Source organism: Polypterus senegalus, chromosome 10 (assembly GCF_016835505.1).
Source record: "Polypterus senegalus isolate Bchr_013 chromosome 10, ASM1683550v1, whole genome shotgun sequence".
NCBI classification, from domain to species: domain Eukaryota; kingdom Metazoa; phylum Chordata; class Cladistia; order Polypteriformes; family Polypteridae; genus Polypterus; species Polypterus senegalus.
The window spans coordinates 26,126,160-26,133,688 of NC_053163.1; the positions used below are offsets into that span (position 1 = coordinate 26,126,160).

The 7,529-nt window shown below is 41.2% G+C and overlaps 1 pseudogene; it reads left to right on the forward strand.

The window, feature by feature from the left end:
* Positions 1 to 58: 58 nt before the first annotated feature.
* LOC120536972 lies at positions 59 to 5,050 on the forward strand (annotated as a pseudogene).
* Positions 5,051 to 7,529: the final 2,479 nt, after the last annotated feature.

Consider the following 7,529-nt stretch of genomic DNA (forward strand, 5'->3'; position numbering starts at 1 on the left):
TCTAAAGTGTCCTTGAATATTTATTCCAGGGCTTATTCCTGTGGCAGTGTCCCATTGTTAGTAATTAATAAAGTTGTCAACTACCTTCTGTTTTCTATATGTATATAAATATGTTTGGTTTCTATATGTGAGAACACATACACAAATAATTTGAAGAAACAACGTAAAACTTTAGAGTATGGACGTTAAAGGCTGTTCTGTATCCCCTAATGACTGGTTTGTAACACAAAGAAAGCTTTTGTTAAAGTCTGGTTAAATAACTGTTATTAATCAATTTACTATGGGTAGCTCCTTTAAAAATAATAATTATTTACATATATATAGCACTTTTCTCATACTCGGAGCACATTACATAAAGAGTGGAGAGTCAACTACGACCTCCACCAATGTGCAGAATCCACTTGGATGATACAACGGCAGCCATTTTGCAGCAGCACGCTCACCACACTTTAGCTATTAGGTGGTAAAGGGGTGAGACAGGGGATGATTAAGGGACCAGAATCATTAAGCCATGGTGGGCACTTTAGCCTGGACATTGGGATTCATGCTGGTCTTTACGAAGGATTCTCGGGAATCTTTAAAGACCACAAAGGGTCAGGGCTTTGGTTTTACGTTTCATATGAAGGATGGTGCCGTTTTTACAGCACAGTGTTCCCATCACAACACTGGGATCCAATTTCCGACCACAGGGTTTGCGACCCCTGCAGGCCTCAGTAACATCTCTTCCAGCAACAACCCAAGCTTTTCCTAGATGGTCTCCCATCCAAGTACTGACTGGCCCTGAACAGGTGGATGACCTCTTCTGAAGTGCATGTGGTATGGCTGCTGAAATGGAACCATAGGACCGGCGACAGCCTTTGCTGAGATCTTTTTATGGTGTAATTAGTGAGTAAAAGGTGTACAACAGATAGCCGTTATTCTAAACTTTTACTTTTAAAGTGTTTTATACATGAATGTAAATATTGCTGTGAGATATACACATTTTAATCAGTCAGAATGTCTGTTCATTTCATTCTTTTCTGCAGACCCCATTTCCCAAACTTACACAGGAGAGTCAGACTAGGCAGATGATTTCCTCTTCCCGCTGTACAGTGCGCATAGTGATAATCTGATTACACAATATGCACTTTATCGTCTCATATTCATTTTTTTAATGCTTTACCCTTCCTTGCCTAAAATCCGCCCTGAGCTTTGTGCTCCCAATTGCAAAGAATAGTACAGGACAGACCTAAAGGTGAAATTCGTAAAAGCCTTACCTCCCAGAAGCTGCTGGGCATCCATTAAGCTTTTATTTTACATCCCTAAATGTTTCTCTGCTGACATTTTCCGTGTGTTATTGAATATGCTTTGCAAATGTTATCTCAGGATTTCATAATGAGAACGAAAGCTATGGCTTGGCATTCTGCTACAAATCTGTGACTCCTCTCCTAACATCTTAATTACTAGCAGCTCTGGAGGGTTTTATTAACATCGTTTCTCATGTACTTTATCAGTCCACTAAGCTCCTTCTGAAATTGGGTTAAGTGGGTGTGAGAATTTTAAATCGTGTTTCCATTCCTGCTGCAGAAGACTATGTCCTGCACTCACATGCACATATCTATGGACTCTCCCATTGTACACCTTGAATGTTTCTTTGTCTTCTTAATTTCACCACTTGTATAATTGAGTTATTTATCATGGCAAGAAAGTGTATATTTAATAAGAAAGAACCGAGCAGCAAGAAGCAGCCGGGCGAACCAGAGTGTCATTACGTTTTACATCATGCACACTTTATGAGACCAGCTTGCAGTAGATCACTTGAGTGAAGTCCGCTTTGCAGCCTAGCTGCTTTAATGATGCACATGAAATCTGTCATGGTAGGCTGACATTTAATTAGGGTGACCCCCTGCTTTGTGGGAAGGGAGAGGGCACTTTGCTAGAAACAGCTTCTGTACTTGCATAAGGCACAATAGCCTGTTTTGCTCGGCCCTTGTTTAACAACTTCTGTTAAAATGTGTGATGAACATTCACATTCTGTGCATCGTCCAAGTGTGGCACTGTTCAAACAGAACAATGCATCTTTTCTATAATGTAATTTTGTATTACATTTAAATCTGGTTATTCTAAACTAAGATTAAAATGTGAATCATACACTTTGACAATAATGAAAAAAAATGTACACAGGCTTAAATAGCGTAAAAAGGAATAGATATAAATTACAAAGTTTAGAACCATGTCTCACAGTATTGCTCTTCACAGGATTGCTCTGTGGAGGACAGTCCCAGAGTTCATTTACAGGTCCGTTTGGCAATGAAACCTTCCTAAATGCAACCGAGATACCCTTTTCCAGCTCAAGTCTTAGCATAAGCAGGAGATACCCATGATCTATTTTACCGTCTGCATCATTGGTTTAGGAGGCAACACTCTTGTCATTCACATCATTTTGCGCTACTCTAAGACCGAATCGGTCACTAACATCTACATCCTCAATTTGGCAATTGCAGATGAGCTCTTCATGCTTGGACTCCCATTTCTGGCTGTTCAGAATGCCCTCTCCTCTTGGCCCTTTGGTTCGCTCATGTGCCGCCTCGTTATGACAGCTGATGGGATTAACCAGTTCACTAGCATATTTTGCCTGACCGTAATGAGCATCGGCAGGTTTTTAGCTGTCGTCCATCCCATTCGGTCCTCTAAGTGGAGAAAGCCCCAGGTTGCCAAGGCTGTGAATTGCACAGTCTGGGAAGTGTCCTTCATGGTGGTCCTACCTGTGGTGATTTTTGCTGACGTCCTAGAGAAAGGGGGCATCTGTAACATAGACTGGCCGCCTCCGGCTAATATCTGGAGAGCAGCTTTCATCATCTACACGTCCACCTTGGGCTTTTTTGGGCCACTTTTGGTCATCTTGCCTGTGTTACGTGTTGGTAGGTTTCAAAATCAGAAGCTCAGGAAAGAAGGTGCGGGCCACTTCCACCAAGCGTAAGAAGTCAGAGAGGAAGGTGACTCAGATGGTGGTGATAGTGGTGGCTGTTGTTGTTTTCTGCTGGTTGCCTTTTTATGCCCTCAACATCATTAACCTTGTGGTAGCGTTGCCTGGAGAACCTGACGGACTCTACTTTTTTGTGGTGGTCTTATCCTACACTTAAAGCTGTGCAAACCCCATCGTCTACGGTTTCCTCTCACATAACTTCGAAAGGGGGTTTGCAGTCTGTCTGAGCAAAAATTTGTATGTGAGTCTGTATCAGCAGCAGCAGCAGCCAGAGTTAGCGCACTAGACTAGTGTTTCTTAAACTATGTGTCGCCTGCCTGATATCTACAGTATAATGGGGCCATGCTGCAATTACAATTGTACTGAATGAGAAAGGGTCTCAAACTGTTTGTGGAAAGCCTTGCAACATACACCCCGGATGCTGATTCACCAAGGGGGAACCGGGGGACGACAGTCGGCGGTGATTTATCAAGGGGGAATGGGCCAATGATTGGCCGCTGTCCCATCGGGATCCAAGAACCACTGCACTAGACCTTCACAGGGCACACTAATGCATACAGTCACACTCCCTCAAACTGGAGCCATTTTATAGTTAGCAGTTAATCGTTCAAATCTTTAGGGATTTGGGAGGGGCAAAAAAACTGCCTACCCAATGAATATTGCACACAGATATGAGGAATAATATGCAAAACCAAACACAGATAGCGACTAGAAGCAGGATTCCAATCTAGGACACTGGTTTTATGAGGCAGGAGCAGCAACAAAACTAGTGCACCACTGTGTGTCAAAATGTGAAGGTGTTTAATCGCAAAGTTGAGGGTAAGCAATCAGACAATCTGAATGTCCCAGATATTCAGAACACACGGGGTCTGGGTCGGAAAAACATTTTAAAACATTTTCTGGGGTTTGATTTGCCTGACAAACCATACAGGCCATGCATTTGAAATCATACAATGTGGCACATACAACAAATCTGGGTGAAATTTAGTAGGCCTCATTTGTATGCGAAGAAATTTTTCTGTCTGATTTAGTTAACAGAACAAGCAGTAACGTCATCAATCAGGAGACTTTCCATAGTGCAGCATTACAAGTTTAGAATGCTCTGTTATACTCCTATCGAATTTCATTGGGCACATCAGAACGCTGAGACACACTTATACCATTTCATTTTCACCTTAGTGCTGTTTGACCAAATGAAAAACTTTGAAACAGCTCACGCATTCCACTGTTTCTCTCTGTGTCTCCTTTATGACTGTGTATGTCTTGGTTCCCTTCACAGTCACCTCATTCCTATTGGTATTCTAAGCCTTGCATTTGGCCACATGCACACCCTCACTCCTATATCGATTGTACGATTCCCATAAGAGATGAGCGACTAGGCTGATTAAGAGCTATGCTATGAGTTAGATTTGCTTTTCAGTTTAAGAGGTGCCATGATTGCAGTGTTTAAAATTATGAAGGGAATTAGTACAGTGGCTCTCAGTTGTTACACAGAGACACAGTTGTAAACTTATCAAGGCAGATGGGACAAATTATCAAGTCGTGTGGTGGAGAGTAAAACTTTAAGGACCTTCAGATCTCATCTTGATGTTACTTTGGACAGTCTAGGCGAATAGTATGGATGAGCTTGTTGGACTGAATAGCATGTTCGCATCCCAATTCTTCTAATAAACTGTAAGCCCAGTTGGCTGAATTGCCATTTTAAGGAAACTTGAATTTGGCCAAGTCTCTCTGACAGAGAGTATTTCATTAGGGCACTCTCGACAGAAGTAGGCTATAGCCCTAATATCTTACCCATAAGAGTAAACCAGATCCCTGTTTGCTGCTTGTTCAATAAAAAATTCATGGTCACAAAACACAGACTTGCGAGTTCTATAAGGTCTGAAAACCAAATTTGATTAAATGGGCCCTTTAATTACTCAGTACACAGAGAATCAATAAATAACAACAAAAAACATGTACACTAAAATAAGACAAGAAATGGTGCCATGCTAACATACTTCTTTTGGCAGCTCCCATTAGGGGTTGCCACAGCAGATCATCTTCTTCTGTATCTTTCTGTCCTGTGCATCTTGTTCTGTTACACCCATCACCTTCACGTCCTCTCTCACCACATCTATAAACCTTCTCTTAGGCCTTCCTCTCTTCCCCTTACTTAACATCCTTCTCCCAATATACCCAGCATCTCTCCTCTGCACATGTCTAAACCAACGCAATCTCGCCTCTCTGACTTTGTCTCCCAACCGTCCAATCTGAGCTGACCCTCTAATGTCCTCATTTCTAATTCAGTCCATCCTCATCACACCCAATGCAAATCTTATGAGTTTAATTAAACTTGATAATTTGGAGTAATATACACAGAGCAAGTCAAGCCCATACAGTGCATAAAACGTGACAATTCTAAAGCCATTTATCGCAGAGGCATCAGCTAATTCCATATTATTTCAAAGAGGGGACGTGGACCCGCCATTGTAGAGGTGTTATTCTGGAAGAAAAGATTACTTCTCCCAGAATGGATTGTTATGGTGTGACTGCGATTGACTACTGAATGACTCTTATAAGCTATGCTCATTGCTGATGAATATTTCTAAAACAATGTTCATGTACAGAACACTTTATATAAATACATATGTTGAGGCATGATGCAAAATGCAAGAGGAATAATGCACACTTAGATAGATAGATAGATAGATAGATAGATAGATAGATAGATAGATAGATAGATAGATAGATAGATAGATAGATAGATAGAACTTTATTTGTCCCCTGGGAGAAATTTGGCTTTTATTTTAAGTAATAAATACATACTATATAGTAAGTTGGCATCAAGAATGCATGTAGTATCTGACTGACACAGACGTAACAGATATTCGTACTTATCCATCCATCCATTTTCCAACCCGCTGAATCCGAACACAGGGTCACGGGGGTCTGCTGGAGCCAATCCTAGCCAACACAGGGCACAAGGCAGGAACCCATTCCAGGCAGGGTGCCAACCCAATGCAGGACACACACACACAAACACACCCACACACCAAGCGCCAATTTAGAATCACCAAAATTTGGACTGTGGGAGGAAACCGGAGCGCCCGGAGGAAACCCACGCAGACACGGGGAGAACATGCAAACTCCACGCAGAGAGGACCCGGGAAATGAACCCGGGTCTCCTAACTGCGAGGCAGCAGCGCTACCACTGCGCCACCGTGCCACCCTATTCGTACTTACTGACCCAGTAAAACTCTCGTATAAAGGAATAGATTTTTATTTTTTACTTATTTTGGCCTCACGGGCAACTTTGTATTTGGCTCAATAGCACCCTCTAGAGCCCACAACTGATATATGTAGTATATGATTGATATGTAGGTTCCGACAATACTCAATTACCTTCCAAATAAAGCTTGTGTAAAGGAGTCGAGGGGTACACAATTTGGGTTTTATGTTTTAAGATTACCTGTCAGTTTTAGCTTGTGTGTTCATGATAAGCATGCAACAACCTTATGAACATGTGGCATGGTCTTTTAAAATAATAATAATAATAATAATAATATTTAAAATAAAATAAAAAACTCCATCTTGGGCACAGGCCACATGTCACTGAATGAGCATATTTATTCAAGCAATATGTGCATCGTTGTTTCGATTTGACATATGAGAAAGTGATCAAACATGAGAGACTAGAAGTACAACTCAGCAACAGGTAAGGTGATGTATGATTTCTGGTTCATAGACTGATGTTTGTTATGGCGCCAGAGGGAGGTGACGTGTTGCATGTCAGCTGAACAGGCACAGTTAAGGGTTTCGTTATATTCCATTCTACTACTGCTACTACTATACTTTATTTTAACAAATCAAATCTGAACATAATTCACTTCAAATAAGTGTAATTCAGTTGAGTTTACTTATGTATAGCAGGCTTTGCTACTTTCAGAATCAGATCAAGAGTTTCCTTTATTGGTCGGTTGTGCCAGTGTCTGCTGGGAATTTGTCTTGACAGTATTGACGCAGCATACAAGGACAGCACAAAATACATAAAGATAAATATAACAAGATAAAATATGATGCAGCAGTCAAAGGCATCCCAAAGTAGAAGGTGTACAGAGGGCCCAGCCGATGCTGTAATCAGTGACATGCTGCTCTTCTGTGTTAATAAGACAGCAGATAAATACCAGTGTGCAGGTATAGATAGATACTGAGTAGAAACGCAGATCGGGTCCAGAGTCCAGTAAGAAGCAGATTAAATCCTCCAATCCTTGGGAATCCTCCATAATATAACAATATTGTTGAAGTGCCTGAATCCTATTCATAGCTGCAGATAACAGAAGCCTAAGCTGCCGGTATTTTATATATAAAATAACCCAAAATATATATGGAGGGATGGATAGTGGGAAGAGCTCACAGAGAGTATCAAAGGATGCTCTGTAAACTTTGGCATTCGTAAATGAATAATTGATAAAAACCTTGACACTTGGCTGGTTTCAGTTATAAAAAGCGGAACGGGCCACCACAGCGATGTATCTTTGTCGTGTCTTATTATTTCTTTTACTCCTTCCCTTACATTTCCTTT